This window comes from Petaurus breviceps, unplaced genomic scaffold, assembly GCF_028583685.1.
Source record: "Petaurus breviceps papuanus isolate PSGF00001 unplaced genomic scaffold, PetGlider_PUasm1.0 90925, whole genome shotgun sequence".
Lineage (NCBI taxonomy): Eukaryota > Metazoa > Chordata > Mammalia > Diprotodontia > Petauridae > Petaurus > Petaurus breviceps.
The window spans coordinates 36935727-36956721 of record NW_027187380.1 but is presented as its reverse complement, the minus strand read 5'-3'; the positions used below and the strand labels follow the sequence as shown (position 1 = coordinate 36956721).

General features: G+C 38.3%; 2 pseudogenes; both read left to right on the top strand.

Annotated features, from left to right (window-relative positions):
* Positions 1-6588: 6588 nt before the first annotated feature.
* On the top strand, positions 6589-9343 carry LOC138152276 (SWI/SNF-related matrix-associated actin-dependent regulator of chromatin subfamily E member 1 pseudogene; annotated as a pseudogene).
* On the top strand, positions 8022-8511 carry LOC138152341 (putative nucleoside diphosphate kinase; annotated as a pseudogene).
* Positions 9344-20995: the final 11652 nt, after the last annotated feature.

Here is a 20995-nt window from a genome sequence, read left to right as displayed (position 1 = left end):
AAAAATGCAGTTTCTTACCCAAAAAAATGTAGTTTACAAATTTAACTGTAAACCAGGCTATTTGTAGAAAACAATTCCCATTCAAATTCATTACAAGTCAGCAGAAGTATAAAAAAAATATAAAACAATGGACCTTGTTAGAAATTAAAGGCTGGATCTTTGAGTGAGCATTCAACAAAAACCTGAGGTTTTTTCATCTAAAGGTATATTCAAAAGTAGTTCCATTCAGAAAACAACAGGCTCCTCTTGAATTATATCTCTGTTACCTAAATATTATTAGTTTTTTACAGAGGTGTCAAATTTACTGGGTTGAGGGGCAGGGGAGAGGGAATTTATCAATCTGCAAAACACATGTAGTCAGGGGAACCAGAATAAAATGGTATTGTCAGTTTCAACTTGATTTTGATACCACTGGTCTAGCGGATAAAGTTTTCCATTTTGAACTAATCTCTTGTTTACTGCTTCTTTTTTTCTTAAAGCAATTGGGGTTAAGTAACTTGCTCAAGGTTACACTGCCAGGTGTTTCTGTGTGGGTGCTAAGTGTCTGAGCTCAGATTCGATCCCAGGTTATCCTGACTCTGGGGCCGGTGCTGTTACTCACTGTGCTACCTGGCTGCCCCTTGTTTACTGCTTCTTAACGGAGAAAGTAAGATCCCAACCTTTATATCCAAGGCTTGTTGCCCTTGCCATCAAATACAATTTCCACAATGAACATACATAGTAAATTGCAAGGAAACCCATTTATTTAAGTTGATAGTAAAACAGAAGTCAGAAAAGGTATAGATATCAGAATATATATCAGAAAACAGAGATTGAAGAAGTCTCCTTTTGAGAGTAAGGCACCTCAGATAAACTAGGAGAAATGGGCCCTTACCCAAAGGGAAATTCCCTTAAGAATCTAGTGTAGCAAGCTATGAATAAGGACATGATTAAAGTTCTACATATTGGCTTCCTCCCAGAGATATGAAAATAGAATAAAATCGTGCATCTTCTCTCTTGAAGCTAGTTCCCAAAGAGAGTGAAGAAATCATATCTCTCTTCTTTCATACTCTCAACATATCTACCCCTCAGATAGGCATGAGGCATTGATCTTCACCAACAAGGAGAGAGTCCCATACTAAATTGCTTTGGAGTTTGGGTTGCAGAAAAAAATCATTATTAATAGTTATATGATTAACTTATGGAATCATTTAATAACACAGAAAAACACTTAAGCACTCTCAAACTGGATTGAATGGAGTTTCTAAAGGAGTGATTGAAATTTAAAATCTAGGGAAAGATGAGGGGGAAAAAGGATCCATTGAATGAACTTCACTCTCATTAACCACCACAAATCTTGGTTCAACTTCCTCTCAAGTTGAGTATGTATAACCACACTCCAATCTTGCTCTCTGGTCTGCACACTCATCTCCCTGCACCTCATTTGCAACACTGTCTCCCCAGTCTATTACTCCCAAACTTGGGCAGAAGTTCCTTCCTCAAAGCCATTAACCCCCAAACAAGGTGAAATCTCATGATTGTTTCTGAAAAGTTTAGACCATATATAAAGAACTGTGTCAAATTTATAAGGATACAAGTTATTCCCCAATTGATAAATGGTCAAGGGGTATGAACAAGAAGTTTTTAGAGGAAGAAATTAAGGATATCTATAGTCATATGAAAAATTGCTCTAAATTCACTATTGATTAGAGAAAAGCAAATCAAAACAATTCTGAGGTACCATATCATACCTGTCAGATTAGCTAACCTCAATTGCTCCTCCAAAAAAGAAAAAGAAAAAAAAGGATACCATTTGCTTTCTCTCTTTTTTCTTTTGTTTTCATTTGTTTCTTTTTTCTCATGATTCATTCCATTGGCTATAATTCTTCTTTACAACATGACTAACGTGAAATAGGTTTAATATGAATGTATATGTAGAGCCTATATCAGATTGGATGCTGTCTTGGGAGGGGAGAGGGGAGGGAGAGAAAATTTAGAGCTCAAAAATTTGTTGAATTGAATGTTGTAAACTAAGAATAAATAAATAAATTTTTTAAAAGAAAAGAAAAATTTAGACTGTAGATTCTTCATCATCTTGGGAAGGGTCTTCCATGACTTTTATTCTGAGTCTGTGAATTAATCTAAGTCTTTGTGGTAAGCAATTTGGAACTATGCATAAAAAGTCACTAAATTGTTCACATCCTTTGACTCAACTGTACTACTAATAGGCCAAAGAGATAAAAGAAAGAAGCAAAGGAATATGTGTGTGCTGTGTGTATACACATGTATGTAAATATATGTGTTTGTATGTATGTGTATATATACATATATATTTATCTATATGTATATAAACTCACAGATAGATAGATAGATGATAGATAGATAGATGGATGGATGCATGGATGGATGGATGGATGATAGATATTCCTTTTTTAGTGGCAAAGAACTAGAAATTAAGCAGGTACCTAATTATTGAGGAATAACCTAAAAAATTATGGTAAGTGAATATATGGAATATCCTTGCCCCACCACTGGGAAGACAAGAAATTCAATATAAGCTGTACATGTGTAGTTATGCAAAACATTTCCATAGTAGTTATATTGTGAAAGACTATTTTTCCCTCCATCCTATCCCACCTCCCACTTATTCTATTTTCTACTTTGACCCTGTCCCCCTTCAAAAGTGTTTACTTCTAACTACCTTCTCCCCCAATCTGCCCTCCCTTCTATCATCCCCTCTCTTATCCCCTTCCCCCCTACTTTTCTGTAGGGTTAGATACCCTGTTGAATGTGTATGTTATTCCCTCCTTAAGTCAAATTCAATGACAGCAAGGTTAACCCATTCCCTTTCACCTTCCTGCTCTTCCCCTCCATTGTAACAGTTTTCTCTTGACCCTTTTATATGAGATAATATACCTAATTCTATCCATTTCTCCTTCTCTCTCTTTTTTTTGCTTTTCAGAGGGCAATTGGGGTTAAATGACTTGCCCAAGTTCACATGGATAGTTTTTGTGTTAAATGTCTGAGGCCAGATTTGAACTCAAGTCCTCCTGACTCCAGGGCCAGTGCTCTATTCACTGCACTACCTAGCCACCCCCTATTTCTCCTTCTCCCAATACTTTCTTCTCTCACTTCTTAATTTTATTTTTTAGATATCATCCTTTCACATTCACTTCATCCTGTGCCCTCTATATATACATGTACACATATATGCACACACACATATATACACAGACTTACGCCCTCCTATACATACAAATATATGTATACATATATGTAATACATTCCCTTAAACATTCCTCATACTGAGAAAAGTTTCATAAGTTATAATTATCTTTTTTTCTATGTAGGAGTGTAAATAGTTCAACTTTAATAAGTTCCTTATGATTTTTTCCCCTGTTTATCTTCTCATGCTTTTCTTGCTTCTTGTATTTGAAAGTCAAATTTTCTGTTCAGCTCTGGTTTTTTCATCAAGAATGCTTGAAAGTCCTCTATTTCATTGAATAATGATATTTTTCCCTGAAGCATTATACTCAGTTTGCAGGGTAGGTGATTTTTGGTTTTAATCCTAGCTCCTTTGACCTCTGGAATATTATATTCCAACCCTTCAATCCCTTAAGGTAGAAGCTACTAAAACTTATGTTATCCTGATTGTGTTTCCACAATACTCAAATTGTTTCTTCCTGACTGCTTGTAATATTTCCTCCTTGACCTGGGAACTCTGGAATTTGGCTATAGTATTCCTAAGAGTTTTCTTTTGGGGATCTTTTTTCAAGATGTGCTTGGCGAATTCTTTCAATTTCTCTTTTGCCCTCTCATTCTAGAATATCAAAGAAGTTTTTCTTGAGAATTTTTTGAATGATCATTTCTAGGCTCTTTTTTTGATAATGACTTTCAGGCAGTCCAATAATTTTTAAATTATTTCTCCTGTATCTATTTTCCAGGTAAGTGCTATTTCCAATGATATATTTTACAATGCCTTCTATTTTTTTCATTTGTTTGGATCTGCTTTATATTATCTTGTTTCTTATAAAGTCATTAACTTCCATTTACTCCAATTTAATTTTGAAGGAATCATTTTCTTCAGTGAGTTTTTGAAATTTCTTTTCCCTCTGGTCAATTTGGCTTTTTAAGGCATTCTTCTCCTCATTGACTTTTTGGGCCTCTTTTGCCTTTTGAGTTCATTAATTTTTTTGTTTTGTTTTGCTTTTTGGAGGGTAGAAGGTAGAGCAATTGGGGTTAAGTGACTTGCCCAAGGTCACACAGTTAGTGTTAAGTGTCTGAGGCTGGATTTGAACTCAAGTCCTCCTTACTCAAGTGCTGGTTCTCTACCCAGCCACCCAAAGTTCATTTATTTTTTAAGGTGTTATTTTCTTCCGTCAGGCTGTTAACTCATTTTTCATGATTTTCTTACATCATTCTCATTTCTCTTCCCAATTTTTCCTCCACTTATCTTACTTGATTTTCAAAATAGTTCTTGAGCTCCTCCATGGCCTGTGAACAGTTCATATTTTTCTTGGAGGATTTTGATGCAGGAGTTTTGACTTTGTTGTCTTCTTCTCGTTCCATGTTTTGATCTTTTTTGTTCCTCAAAAAGAACTCTATAATATGGTTGTGCTTCCCCTGTTTGCTCATCTTGCCAGCCAATTACTTGACTTTTGAGCTCTTTGCCATGGCAGAACTCTGCTTCCAGAGAGGAGAGAGCTGTGTCCAAAATTGCTGGGGTTCTTGCAGTTGACAAAGCTATGGAGGGTGCCCTCTCTACAGTCACTACAAGCTCTGTCACACTGGTGTTCTTCACCCCATAACTGCCTTCCAAGACTGCAAACCAGATCCAAGCAGGTCAAAGAAGAGCAATTACCCTCTGAATGGTTGCTTGGTCCCACTACAATCTGCAGGCCAGGAGCTCCAGAGGCAGCCATGTGGTAGCAGCTGCAACTGCTATCACCACCTCTAATTCTGGAGGCAGGGTCTGCATGGCACTCTTCTCTCACCCAGTTGCAACAGAGTTCCCTACTGACCTTTTACTTTGTTTTTGACATTTATGGATTGAGAAGTCTGGAAACTGTCACAGCTACTAGTGATTCAATCTCCTGAAGTCTGCTCTGGCCAGTTGGTTGTGGTGACCCCAAATCTGGGCCCATATGGCTCACATGGGACTGTGCTTAGCTTCCAGCCCAGTGTGATAGACCCTTCCTGTTGGCCTGTCAGGCTGCCTTCGGGAGGAAATTTGTTACTCTCTGCCACTTTGTGGGTTCTGTAGCTCTAAAATTTGTTTAGAGTCATTTTTTTTTTACAGGTATTGGAGGTGGTTGGTGTGGGAGCTGAAGCAATTTCCTGCCTTTATTCTGTCATCTTGGCTCCACCCCCATACCTCTTTTTTTTCATGAACTCCTAGAAATGGTTCTTTATCCTTGTCACTTACACTTTCTCACCTCCCAGTTATTTCATAGCCCTAGGCAATTTGGTTTCATTCTGTGCCACTTAACTAAAATTACTCTATTCAAGATCTCCAATGATCCTTGTATTATTAAATCTAATGTCCTTTACTCAATCCTTATCTTTATTGATCTTTTTTTTTCTTCAGTCAGGTTGTTGACTCTCATTTCACAATTTTCTTACATCAGTCTCATTTCTCTTCCCAATTTTTCCTCCAATTCTCTTATTTGATTTTCAAAATCTTTCTTAAGGTCCTCTATGGCCTATAACCAGCTCATATTTTTCTTGGAAGCTTTTGGTGCAGGAATTCTCACTTTACTGTCTTCATTCTGTCCCATGCTTTGATCCTTTTTGTCCCCAAAAAAGGAGTGTAAAGTTGGATTGCTCTGCTTGCTTTGCTTCCTTTGCTTGCTCATGTTGCCACTCAATTATTGACTTTTGAGCTTTTTGCCACAGTAGGACTCTGCTATCAGGGGAGATTTGTCCCAATTATTGGGGTTTTCTCAGCTGCTGGAGCTATTAGATGGGTGTTCTCTCTGAGCCTCCACACACTCTGGCAAACTGTTCAAGTACCTCCATCCTAGACAGCTGGATCTGTATTAGATCCAAGCAGGTCAGAGCAAGAACAATTACCCTTCAGACTGGACATTTGGTCCCCCTACAATCTGCAAGCCAGGAGCTGAAACTGCCACATGGCCACAGCTGCATAGCTGCAGTGCCTCAGCAGCTTCTCCCTCCAGAGGGTAAAGGCCAGATTACATTCCCAAACTACCAGATCCCAAAGTCCACCCTGCACTGACCTCTCACTTTGTCCTTAGCATCTATGTGTTGATAATTCTGGAAACTGCCACAGCTGCTGGTGATCTGGAGTCCCTTCAGCCAGTGGCTGGTCAGGCCACCCTGAGGCTAAAACCTCCAGCTTGTGTGCGAGGTTGGGCTCAGTTCCCAGAGCACTGCACTGGTCCCTTCCTGCAAGCCTGCTGGACTGTCAAATGTCTTTGAATTATTGGCTTTTTAAGATTGAATTTCTCTACTTCATCTTCTTCAAGAGATATTGTAAGGAAAAGGAAGAGGAGCTGGAATGGCAGCCACTCTGCATAGCTTGGTGTCCCAAGTTCATGGTTAAGAGACTAAAAACCTAATCTTCCACAATGTCAAAAAGACTATCTTATGCCTCCACTTTCCACTCCGGCTCCTAAAATGCAAATATCTAGCACACTAGAGTTTTTGCAATACAATCCTTATGGCCATCTGGCCTACACAGATTGTAGATTGGGAAGGAACCTGCACAACTACAGCCAGGTCACAGCTTCTTCTGAAGTTATAATTACCAAACTCCCTAAGCCACAAGCTTCAGATGTCCCATATGAGATGGAGCAGAAAGGCTTAAGACAAAGTAAAGGCTTCTAAATCTGACTTAAAGTTATAGGAGATTGGCAGAATTATTGGTGGGATGTGGACTGCATTGATAAAAAGGAACAAGAATATTTCAATGAAAACGATGCAGAAAAGTTAGAGTACAATGAATCTATAAAGACCTGTTATAATTCATCTTCATATCTTGCTTATATAAATGCAAAAACTTAAGCTAAAGCTGCATTAGAAGAAGAAAGTTGGGGAGGCAGAGCCAAGATGGCAGAGTAGAAGCAGGAAATTGTGTGATCTCCTGCACCATCCACCTCCAATACATGTAAAATATGACTCTAAACAAATTTTAGAGCTACTGAACCCACAAAGCGACAAAGAGAAACAAATCTCCCACTGAAGGCAACCCGGCAGGCTGACAGGAAGGATCTATTGCACCAAGTTGGGAACCAAGCTCAGTCCTGCATGAGCAGCATGGGCCAGACCCAGGATGCCCTGGACAAGTGACCCAGACTGGCCAGAGCAGACTTCAGGAGAGTGGATCACCAGCAGCTGTGGCAGTTTCCAGACTTCTCAATCCATAAAAGCCAAAGACAAAGTAAAAAGTCAGTAGGGAACTTTGTTGGAACTGGTTGATGGGAGAGAGTGTTCCAGCCCCTACCCCTGGGGCAAGAGGTGCCAGGAGGCACATGAGCTGCTGCATGGGTGCCTCTGGAGCTCTTGGCCTACAGATTGTAAGGGGACCAAGTGACTATTCAGAAGGTAATAGCTCTTGCTTTTACCTGCTTGGATATGGGTTGCAATCTTGAATGGTGGTCCTGGGGTGAGAAACACCAGTGTGCCAGAGCTTGGGTGGCTGTAAAGAGGGTGCCCTCCTCAGACTTCTGACCACATTTGTGAAAACCCCAGCAATTTGGGACAAAGCTGTGGAAGCAGAGTTCTACCACAGCAAAGAGCTCAAAAGTCAAGTAACTGGCTGGCAAGATAAGCAAGCAGAGGAAGCACTATCAGATCATAGAATTCTTTTTGGGGGGACAAAAAGGATCAAAACATGGAGCCAGAAGAAGACAACAAAGTCAGAACTCCTGCATCAAAAGTTTCCAAGAAAAATATGAATCCGTTACAGGCCATGAAGGAGCTCAAGAATGATTTTGAAAATCAAGTAAGAGAAGCAGCTACTTCTCCATGGCAGCCACAGACTCCTCTTTCTCCTGCTCCAGCCCAAGCCTCCCTGGACCATGGCCAACACCGAACACACCTTCATTGCCATCACTTGATGGCATCAACAGCATCCAGTGGGGCCTCGTCAGGGACATCATCAAATGCTTTGAGCAGAAGGAATTCCGCCTCATGGGCATGAAGTTCCTTACACCCTCAGAGGAACATCTGAAACAGCACTATGTTGACCCGAAGGACAGGCCATTTTTCCCTGGTCTTGTGAAATATATGAACTCGGGGCCTATTGTAGCCATGGTTTGGGAGGGCTTGAATGTGGTGAAGACAGGAAGAGTGATGCTGGGAGAGATTAACCCAGCTGATTCCAAGCCAGGCACCATTCATGGGGACTTCTCCATTCAAGTTGGCAGGAACATCATTCATGGCAGTGATTCTATGAGAAGGAGATCAGCCTGCGGTTTAAGCCTGAAGAACTGGTCGATTATAAGTCTTGTGCTCATGACTGGGTCTATGAATGAGGATTTTAAAAGTGGATATATACTGAATCTACTCCTTTTAATAGCTGTGGTATGCATGTGTATGTCTTCATCACTGAGTGTGAGTGTGTGTATGTATATGTATATGTATGTCTCCATCCCTAAATGCAACATTTCATGCCAGGGGATTGAAAGGAATTGGAACCATCATTTTCTAAAACAACCCTGTAATCCTGTTCAATAAAGCCTTGGAAATAAGGAGCAAAAAAAAGTAAGAGAAGCAGATGAAAAACTGGAAAGAGAAATGAGAATGATGCAAGAAAATCAGGAAAAGCAAGTCAACAGCCTGCTAAAAGACACCCCCAAAAATATACTGAAGGAAATAACACCTTAAAAATAGACTAACTCAAATGGCAAAAGAGGCCCAAAAGAAGAAGAAAGTCAATAGACACAGTCCCAAATGGAGAGAGAAAAACCTTATATGAGAATCCCACCTCCAGAGGATATTATGATAATGATTTTTCAATGAACCACACAGCCACTGCCCATTTCCAGAGAAACCATCATCTAAACAAGTGAAATATTAAATGAAAGTGTGGTGCCAGGTATTCATTCAATTTTTACCCAGAGAGAAGGCAGGCTATCAAACAGGTTTTTTTTTTGTTTAATGGTTTACCAGAGAAAATCAAAAGCTGAATTATTACAAATAGAAGAGTGTCACCGGGAAAAGGAGAGGAAGTTCTTTAAAAAGCATAAATTTATTTAACAATAAACACAAGGGGTTCTGTAGCTTAAAGGTGGAGGTGAATAAGGAAAAAATTGCACTTGAAATTGCCCAACCAAAGGAACAAACCCCCACACTTCATGGGGGGAATGAGAGAAAGAAGCAGTGGAGTAGGCAGATATAATGGCAAGCACAGAAGTAGTTTACACCTTGTTTCAACTATTGAATTAACACCTTGTTTCAGTCTGTTAAGAAACAGAACATGTGAACTCTGCAACTTGTGAACCCTAGAACTTGTGAACTCCTGGGGAGGTGCTAATGACTATATAAGAAGAGCCCCAAGACTAGAAACAGCAGGAACTGAGAAGAAGACTCTTTTGGTGGCAGAGTCAAGAAGGAGAAACTTGTGGTATCCTACCACTCTGTTTGTCTGCTCTGTCTGTGTTGATGTTTATGATACATTGTACAGAAGCCCTGGGACCTTACTGGAAGCCCTGAAAGAGGTTGTTCTTGTTCTATGTTTACAGAAGTTCTGGAGGAGGGTTTTGGAGGTCCTGGGACTTTACTGATGATTCGTGCTGACCTCTTGGACCTTGTTTGTGGGTCTGTGTTGATTTCTAAGTTGATGATTTGTGTTGAGTTCTCAGACATTGTTGATGGGTCTGAGTTGATTTCACAGGCAGATAGTGAATTGATGATGGTGCTGGCAATGTTATGAATATTATTGTGTCTCTGTCAAGCTTTGTCTTCCCAGAAACAGGAACTGTGAAGGACTTGAAGTGGACTGGACACTGTGAGCCTCAATATGGAATAGGAACTGGACGAAGAACTGGACAAGGAACTGGACCAGGAACTGGGAGCTGCCTGCCTTTGAACCCAGGTGACAGTTTGAGCTGGGACCATGGAAGAGGAACTATGGAAACTGAGAGCCAGCCTCGAGTCAAGCTGAACGGAGACTTTATTTGGATACTGTGTACTGACTGAGAAGATTATGATTTACTGTGACCTAAGGGTGGAGAACTTTGACTTTTGTACTTTGTGATTGAATCAAGGATTTTGTGATTGACTAAATGATTTTGCTTTGTTGAAAACTATTGAGACCACTTTGGTGAAAACTATGTGGTCATTTTAGTGATAAGTCATTGTGAATGCTGTATTTTGATTTTCTGTTTTGCTCTGATTGGTTACTGAATAAATAGAGTATTCACTATACTATGTAATCAGAATCTTGAAAGCTGTTCATGGCAACAATCTTCTGGAAAGCTGCTCATGCATGGCTTTACAGCAGAACACAGTCAGAGTTGTACAAGCCCTGCCACTGCTGCTGCTGCTTCTGCAGCCAAGGATGCCCAGATCAATCAGACTTCCAAGATTCCAATGGAGATAGGGGATACACCCCCACTCAGAGGAACAGCAGAAAGTCAGCAGAATAATGAAGAAGAAACATCTACTTCTGAAGATAAGAAGACCTGCCAAGAGATAGTATGCTAAGATAGTATGGCAGAAGGTACCAGTGACAGCAACATTGGCTCAAAGAGAAACAGTAAAATGATGGAAGACCCTCCAACAGAAATGGACCAAGTAGTGGTATTGCTGGGTCAAAGGGTATAGGTATTTTAATAACTCTTTGGACGATTCCAGATTGCTCTCCAAAATGTCTGGATCATTTTACAATCAACAACGAATCAGTGCCTCAATTTTTCTACATTCTCTTCAATATTTATCACTTTCCCCTTCTATCATTTCAGCCATTCTGGTAGTATCTGGCACAGATCAATCAAGGGGGGTGTACTGGGTGATGAAATTATGGGTTAGAGATTAGCCTTCTCTGCTGTTACTTCATCTGATTGTTAACTACATTAAGGATCTTGGAATCCTAGAATATGGAGAAATGGAATTATTTTTTCTCTTGTATATAATTCCTATTTGGGGGTGTGGAGGATTAAGAGGTCATGAAGGTTGGAGAAAATGTCTATTACTACATATAATTGGATTATGTGACCCAAAAGTTAAAATCATGATTTTAAGTCACTTCCTTTGGCTCCAGATCCAGTGCTTTAAAACAAGATATAAATAAATTATACAAAAATTATAGAAATCCTCCCAAAAAAATGTATTCCTAGAAAACATGAGGAAAATCGTTCAGAAATGGTGGAGTTAAATAAGTAAGTATAAATCAATAGAATTCATAGAATATCAATAGGAAAGAAGGCCAAAATTTTCTGCACCAAGAGATAGTGCTTCAGAATTACAAAAAAATGTTGCAGGCAGTGGGAAGAGAGGGGGTTATTTCACTTTACTCAGAAAAATCAATCGATATAGTGTAGGGTTGTTTCCTGTATGAAAATTCAAAGGAAAATTTGGCATACAATATTACAAAAGCAATCAACATTGGTCTGTGGACCCAATTAATATCTCTGATATCCTATGCAACAATGAAAAATAGTGCATTCAGCAAAAGGGAATTTTTTTTGTAACTTTTCTTAAAGATCCTAGATGTATGCAGAATATTCCACATGCAAACTCACAAAGCCCAAAATAAGCAAACAAAAGTAGCAAACATATTCAGATATCAATGGATGTCTAAGAAGTAAAATTAATATTTTTCCATATTAGAGGGAGACAAAAAGATATGTGTGGAGTGTGGGAGTGGTTTGTGATTTTCTCTTTTAAAAGCTTACATGTTGAGAGACATGAAGAGAATAGATAAAGTATACCAATAAGTAAATTATCTAAAAACTAAAAATATAAGGCTATAAAATCAGGAAAGTAAGAGGAATAAGTAAATTATTATTACAGGGAACAAAATTTCAGTAGTAATAGTAGTGAGATAGAGAACTACTTTTCAGGGGAGAAATGGTTTCAACTTCTCCTGTCTTGCAGGTACATGGAAAAACAGAGAAATAACATTGGTGAAGAACTAACAAAAGTATGGTTTGCAGTTGAGTCTTTACAGAAGACAATGGAAATTCTTTTTTTATGGTTTGTTTTTTAGAAATGAAGGATAAAAAACAATGGAATTTGTATGCACCTATTTCTTTTTTTTTTCATTTTTCAAATGCTTTATCAACTTTTGATTTACATCATTCATTTCCGCCAGATTTTGAGTTACAAATTTTCTCCCCATTTTTCCCCTACCCACCACCCCAAAATAGCAGTCCCACAGGATATCCCCTCCTCCAATCTGCTCTCTCCCATATCTTCTCCCACACCACCTTCGAATTTTCCAGTAGGGTATGGTGGATCTCTATGCCCCAGTGCCTGTATATCTTATTCCCCAATTACATGTAAAATAGTATTAATAATAGTATATATATTTAAACATTTGATTTTAAAATTTTGAATTCCAGATTCATTCCCTTCCTCCTTTGTCACCTTACTGGGAAGATAAGCAATTCAATACAAGTTGTACATGTGTAGCTAATGCAAAACATTACCATAGTAGATATATTGTAAAAGACTGACTATATTTCCCTCCCTTCTATCCCACCTCCCACTGGTTCCATTCTCTACTTTGATCCCATCCCTTTTCAAATGTGGGTGCTTCCAACTTCCCTCCCCCCCAGCCTGCCCTGCCTTCCATCATCACCCTTCTCATCCCCTTTCCCCCTACTCTCCTGTAGGGTGAGATACCCTATTTAGTGTGTATGTCATTCCCTCCCCAAACCAAAATCAATGAGAATAAGGTTTACCCATTCCCTTTTGCCTTCCTATTCTTCCCCTCCATTGTAACAGATTTCCCTTGCCTCTTCTACATGAGATAGTTTACCCGATTCTGTCTCTTCCCATCTCCTCTCTCACCTCTTAATTTCACCTTTTAAGTATTATCCCTTCCTATTAAATTGGTCCTGAGGCCTCTATGTATACCTGTAAATATATATACATATATATGTATATATATATATATACATTCACATATGTAGTCATATTCCCTTATACTCTCTGATATATACATATATATATACACATATAAATATATTCCCTTCAACTATTTTCATACTGAGAAAAGTTTCATCACTTACAATTATTGTTTCAACAATATTAAAAACTATTAACAATAATGTTAATAATTTTAATTTATATTTAATAATAATTTAATAATGTTAATAATAAGTTCCTAATGATTTCTTTTCCCTGTTTACCTTCTCATGCTTCTCTTGCTTCTTGTATCTGAATGTCTAATTTTCTATTCAACTCTGGTTTTTACATCAAGAATTCTTGAAAGTCCTCTATTCCACTGAATAGTCATATTTTCCGCTGAAACATGACACTCAGTTTTGCTGGGTAGGTGATTCTTGGTTTTAATCCCAGCTCCTTTGCCCTCTGGAATATCCTATTCCAAGCCCTTCGATCCCTCAGTGTAGAAGCTGCCAGATCCTGGGTTATCCTGATTGTGTTTCCACAATATTCAAATTGTTTCTTCCTGGCTGCTTATAATATTCTCTCCTTGATCTGGGAAATTCAGAACCTGGCTATAATATTCCTAGGAGTTCTCTTTTGGGGATCTTTTTCAGGAGGTGATGGGTGGATTCTTTCAAGCTCTATTTTGCCCTCTGGTTCTAAAACATTAGGGCAGTTTTCCTTGAGAATTTCTTGGAGGATGATTTCTAGATTCTTTCTTTGATCATGGCTTTCAGGTAGTCCAATAATTTTTAAATTATCTCTCCTGGATCTATTTTCCAGGTCAGTGGTTTTTCCCATGAGATATTTCACATTGCCTTCTATTCTTTCATTTGTTTGGATCTGTTTAACAACATCTTGATTTCTCATAAAGTCCCTATCTTCCATTTGCTCCAATCTAATTCTGAAGGAATGACTCTCCTCAGTGAGCTTTTGAGATTCCTTTTCCATCTGGCAAATTGGACTTCTTAAGGCATTCTTCTCCTCATTGCCTTTTTGAGCCTCTTTTACCATTTGAGTTAATCTATTTGTTAAGGTGTTATTTTCTTCAGTCAGGCTGTTGACTCTCATTTCATAATTTTCTTGCATTGTTCTCATTTCTCTTCCCAATTTTTCCTTCCCTTCTCTTATCTGCTTCTTAAGGTCCTCTATAACAATGGAAATTCTTGTAACATTTTAAAGTAATCTCACTGAGAAAGGAGTTAGTAAGACAATGGTCTGCAAAAAATTCCATTGGAAAGACATGAACACTTAAGAACATCTTCTTTTACCCACTATGGAGCAAGGATTATTTGGGACTTCAGAGTTCCATAATTGTAAGACAGATGAACCCTGGAGGAAGTGTGGCTAAGGCCCTGCCTCAAAATGGGTAAAAACAGATTGCAAAGACAAAGACTTTAGAATCCTATTAATGAAGAAATGGGGATATGACATTATAAAGAATAAGTAAAGAAGGTAATGCAAGGACTCTAGGACTGGGCTGCTAAGGCTTTCCCACTTTTCTTGACATCATAAAGATGACAATAGAGTAAATGGGCCATACACTTAATATACCCTGTTCTTTAGATGTCACCATCCCACCTTCATTTTCCAGCAGATGTTTATTTAATGCTCTTCATACTTCTTTGTGTTTTGTTGCAGTCGTCCCTCCATATCCCTCTAAATAACACTCATTTTTAATTATTTGGAGAGTATAGACAGATAGAAGACAAACAACAATATGGTCCTTAAACAGAAATAAATGTTGTATTAAAATATTTTATTAGAAATAAAATTGTCAGAAATATGGACTTCCATTTCAAGAAGGAATTTGGGGTTATTAATAAAGTATTTTAGTTCCCCAAAGTTAATTCAGTCTGTTCTTCTACTATTTAATTCTCATTTTCTGTATCTGTACAAAAAAGGTATAAATTGATTAACAAAGTCTATCAGTTGTTCATCTCACTATAAATAATAAATATGGACAATAGGAATTTTTTATTTACTTAGTTTCCCTGTGTGGGTGGTAATTTCAAATTCTTTTGAGTTTCTATAGATACTATCTAGGAGACTCTGCAGGGTTCCAGGATATGATGTAACCTTCACAATGTCATTCACAAAAAATGGAGGGTATACGCAGAATCCCTTTTGTGCTTGGTTTCTGCACTGGCTTATCTTTTTTGACATTGAGAAACACTTTTATTGAGTATCAGTCTCCGTATCTCTATTTTATGCCTTCTATGATATTAAAAATAACCTTGCCTATGTAAAACATGTATGTCTACATAGGCTTTATTTCTCGAAAGCCTGTTGCTTGTGAGAAACACTGATAAACATTTCTGGGATCTTACTCATCACTTTTTCAAAGGAGATTCTGATTCTTTCCTTGAGAGACTAGGAGAGTAGAAATGATTCTGAATGATTTTTCATATAGTCCCTGAAAGAGGTAATGAACTACACTTACATCTCTCTGGGCACACACACCGCCCCTTTCCATATTGCTGGTCTAGGGGCATGATTTTCATTAAAAAATAAAAGTTACTTCTTTACTCACTATCCATTAGATGAGTTCTTCTTAAACTGTGGGTCGTGACCACATATGGAGTTGTGCGATTGAATGTGGGGGTTGTGAAAAATTTGGCAACAGCTTAAGGTTTCTGAACACACAATGACATAAAATTAATTCAAAATCAAATGTGTAATGAATCTGAGGTGTTTCTGGCAGCACTTGCCCATATTACATTGTGCAACTTCACTTTCTTTCTCTGTCTCTGTGTCCCTCTGTCCCTGTCTTTGTCTCTGTCTCTCTCCATGTCTTTTTCAGAGGCCTGGATGAGGCCTGCAACATAGCAGCAAGTTGGTCCACCAACCACAAGGGGCATTCCCAGGCCTATCACTGCAAGGCTGGAATCTGACAAAGATGGGTAAGAGACAAATGCAAGGCCCATGGCAGTGGCAGCAGCTACTCCTGGGACTACCAAGCCACAGCCTGGGAATTTAAAAAGCACCTATCTGAACTTCCAGGGACCAGGATGGCAGAGTGAACCCCAGATGCCCCAACCCCCCCCCCCAACCCTGAAAACACAACAATTATGGCCCCAAAGCAAAATTTTAAGCAGGAAAGGCTTGGGAGCCCTTGAGGAAGAGTGTGGCTAAGACCCTGCCTCAAAATGGGTGAAAACAGACTGCAAAGACAAAGACTCTAGAATCCTGTTATTGTGAGCTGGAGGAAACAAATTCAGAAGGAGAGAGTATTGACTCCACACCCACAGCTGAAAATTTAATTAATAAATTCTCAACAGGGAATATGAACTGGTCTCAAACACAATAAGCATTCTTAGAAGAGCTCAAGAACTTTGAAAACCAAATTAGAGAAGTAGAAGATAAAATGAATAAGTTTTAAAATCAAAATTGTGAAATTAGAAAAACATTACAATGAAGAAAACAGCTCCTTACAAAGAAAAATGTGTGAACTAAAACTGAAATCTTAACATATGGAAAAGGAGCTTCAAAAACTGACTGAGGAAAATAATTCACTAAAAATCAGAATCAAGGGGCGGCCAGGTAGCACAGTGAATAAGAGCACCAGCCCCAGTGTCGGGATGACCTGGAATCGAATCCGGGCTCAGACACTTAGCACCCACCCAGAAACACCTGGCCGTGTAACGTTGAGCAAGTTACTTAACCCCAATTGCTTAACAAAAAAAAAAAAAATTTAAATAAGAATCAACAAAATTGAAGCTAATGACTCTATGAGGCACCAAGAATCAGTCAAACAAAACACCAAGAACAAAAAATTAGAAAAAGAGGTAAAATATCTCAATGGAAAAATAACTCACCTGGAAAGCAGATCCAGGAGAGATAATCTGAGAATTATTGGTCTACTGGAAAATCATGATGAAAAAATGGGACTGGACAGTGTCTTCCAAGAGCTCATCAAGGAAAACTACCCTAAGATCCTAGAACCAGAAGTTAAAATAGAAATCGAGAGAATCCACTGGACACCACCTTAAAGGGATACCAAATTGAAAAGTCCGTGAAATGTTGCAACCAAATTCAATATCCTTTTCAAGATCTTTTAAAATGCTTTTTTGCTTTGGTAGATAAAAAGATGTTTTCAACATCAATAAATGAGAAAAAAAATTAGTAATAGATTTCAATTTTTCTCTCGGGGATTTTATTATATTTAGCAAAAAAAAGTAAGGAGAAAATAGCACTAAATAGATTGTCAGAAAATTTAAAATGTACATATTTATCAGCATCCCATGATATCATTATAAAAATTAATCCTGTACTAAGACATAAATATAAACAATACATTGTAATATATTTTTTAAAACAGTGAATAAAGCAAATATGAGCAAAAGAATAATGCCTAATTTGAGACTAAATAAGAACATCTCAGACAATGAATGAGAAAAAAAACTCATAGAAACAACAATCATAATTGGTGGAATTATAACAAGGAGAAAATATATCTGAACTTATGAGATACAACTAAAGTAGGCCTCAGATGAAAATAATATCTCTGAAAAAATTACTAATAAAAAAGAGAACCATACAGTGGAAAAGATTATAAAATAAACATATTAGCAAAACTAAAACATATATAAAAGAGAAATCTAAAAGTTAGGAATGGAATAGAGAAACTTAAATACCCATCCTAAAGAACTGAATAGATTAAGAACATTTTTAAAAAATTAATAAAATTTAAAAAATTAGACTGGTAAAAAGCAACACAAAAAATTAAATTATATGAAAAAGAAATAAATAAGGGATTTTGTAGAATAACAGACGTAGAGATAGATGAAAACTCAAAGACCATCTAGTCAAACCTTCTCATTTTAAACATGAGAAAACTAGGGCCCAAGAAGCCTGTGTCTTGCTCAAGATCATATAAATAATAAAGATCAGAAGCAGCATTTGAATAAAAATTCTTCAACTCAAAATATAATGAAGTCCTCCATAGCACTGTGCTGTCTTCCTTGTGCTACACTGATAGGAAATAAAGAAAATCATCAGAAACTACTATAGAAAATTATATGACAGCAAAATCTGGAGTTTAAAGTGGATAGATATTTACATATAAAACAAAATATTTTGTTCAGTCATTTCAACTATTTATGAGCCCATCTGGGGTTTTCTTAGATAAGTGTAATGGGAATGTAAATTTTGAAGATCTTCCTTGCCCCTAGGCTAAAGTGCACCTGGAGCCTGGGGTAGGAGGCTTGTTTTTCAGTAGATACTTTTTGATTGGCCAGTGGGTCAATAAGGTCGTTACATTCTCTGAGCCAGAAGAAGGCTATATAAGCCCTGATGTGTAGCTTTGTTTGGGGGGCTCACTTTGAGAAGTGTTCTGTGATTTGATCAGATGAAACTCTGGGAAGCCGTTGTTGAGAGCCCCCCCACCCCCGCTTTGAAAAATCCAGATGTTGATTTGGTATGGATGTAATGGTTGGACAGTTTGGAAATCTGTCTACTTGATCTGTTTCTCTGTCTTGATAATTCTGTCTGTATACTCTGAAGTTCAGGGTGCTGACCTTTTTCCCCTGAACGAGGTAAACAATACATATCTGACTGATTAAAGTAAGCTTGTTAACCCATTTTGAGTTGCTTTCCTTTATCAAAGCAGATCCAAGAACCTGTATTGGCAGCCACCCTGGGGACACTGGGGTGCTTGCTGCTACAAAATGGCTTCACGAACAGGATATGCAGAGTAAAAGGAAAGTATGGGGGCTGGGATAATTGTTTGTTTCCCAGTTGTGGTAGCTGTGATTCTGTGGAGCCTGTAGCGGCTCCAGGTGCACTTTAGCCTAGGGGCAGGGAAGATCTTTAAATTTACATTCCCATTACATTCGGCCCCAAGATCTTTCATGCCCATAGCATAGTCAATTTACTTTTGAATTAGCATTAAGCATCTCTTAGGTCACATTTTCAAGATACAGAACTAAAGTTACCAAAGTGGTCACTTGGCCTTAAACAAACACAAAGTACATTGCATTACCACTTCAATTCAAAACAAGAGTCCAAATAAAGTTCTCTTGAGGGGAGGGAGTATCCTTCCCCTCACACAGCTCCAGCCCCTGCTTCCAAGTACAGAGATGGGGCTGGGCAGCAAAACCAACAAGGTGGGGTCCTTGGGGGTCCAAGGTACTTCATCCCACCCACCATAGTCACAAATCCATCCTCCCTCAGGGTCCCAAATTGTGGGATGCAGCAACGGCTAGCCCAAAGTTTCATCAAATCACAGAACACTTCTCAAAGTGAGCCCCAAAACAAAGCCTCACATCAGGGCTTATATAGCCTTCTCCTGGCTCAGAGAATGTAACAACCTTATTGACCCACTGGCCAATCAAAAAGTATCTACTAAAAAACAAGCCTCCTACCCCAGGCTCCAGGTGCACTTTAGCCTAGGGGCAGGGAAGATCTTTAAATTTACATTCCCATTACAGAGCGGTGGAGCAGGAGAGAAGAATGGCCTGCATGCAGACTTTGCTGAGCTGAGAGCAGGAATATTGAGCTGCCTGCATTGGGACCTGGGCAGAAGCCAGGAGAGGCTGCTGCCTGCGGGAGGAGAAGGAACCCAGGAGTTTGGAATTCAGCCACAGGAAAAGATAAGAACTGAGCAGTAAAGCAGGGGCACTGAATCTAAGGGTTATGGGATTTAAAGATCTTCCATGCCCCATTGGACTTGCTGACGTAGCAGGAAGGGGTGGAGAAAGAGGAGGAGCGAACCCCTTTTTGAGTCAGCCAGAATTTCTGCTAAGGACTCCTGCTGAGGACTGCCAGGGGCTGGAGCTGCTGGGAGCACGCTTCCTGGATGCTGAGTAGTTACTGTGAGTGGGGAGAGGAGGACCTTTGACTGAGGTAGCCTGTTCTGTTTTAAAGGCTTGAGAATGTGGGTGCTTTCTACTTTATCTACCTGTGCCAATTACATAACTACTCTGATGGCTTTGACTTTCTGGTTTTGGGACTCAGTCTTTTGGTATTTTAATAAATGTTCCAGCTTTATCGCCCATATAGAAAGCCTGATATATTTTGTGATTGATAACTACATCAGCATATCTATAATTGCCATAGGCATTGTGAATATTGCATTGCTGATACAATAAGATACTACAGTGGTTTGCCATTTCCTTCTCCATCTCATTTTACAGATGAGGATTCTGAAGCAAACGGTAAAGTGACTTGCCCAGGATCACACAACCAGTAAGTATCTGAGGAGAAATTTAAACTCAGGTCTTTTTCACTCCAGGCTTAGTGCTCTATCCATTTTGTGCACTATCTAGCTGCCCAAAATACAAATACACCCCAACTAATAAAACAAGAAATAGAGGCATAAAATAACCCAAATCTTAATAAAAAGTTATTGAAGAGGTCATCAGTGAATTGCCAAAAGGGGGGAAAAAAGTCCAGATGGATTTACAAGTACATTTTTATCAAATAGTTAAATAATATTTTGGATAGATTTTCAGGATTCATATTGAACCATGTCAATATAACAAAAAATAAATGATACCACTTATAGATTCACTGCTCTGCTAATCAAAGTTCCAAAGATCTAGTCTATAGAATGAACCAAAATGACTAAAATTCATTTGGAGGAAAAAAATGAAATCATGAAAAAAGTAGTAATTAGAAATAAATAAAATTAACAATTCTTACTCTTTATTATAAAATGCTAATCATCAAAATTACTATTAACTTTTTTAAAGATCTTCAATACAGACTAAATAAGAAAGAAAGTGGTACTATAAAGCAGTATTCCAGTGAGATTAATAAACATGATTATCACAATTATGTTCTCTTATGATCATGTCCTTGATGGATGCATGTCATAAAATCTTAATGCAAGAGACTGGATTCTAAATATCAGCATCAAAGATTCAGATTGAGCCCAGGATGCAGTTCATCCTGGACCATGAAAACAGTAAACATAACCTCAATATCAATTAGA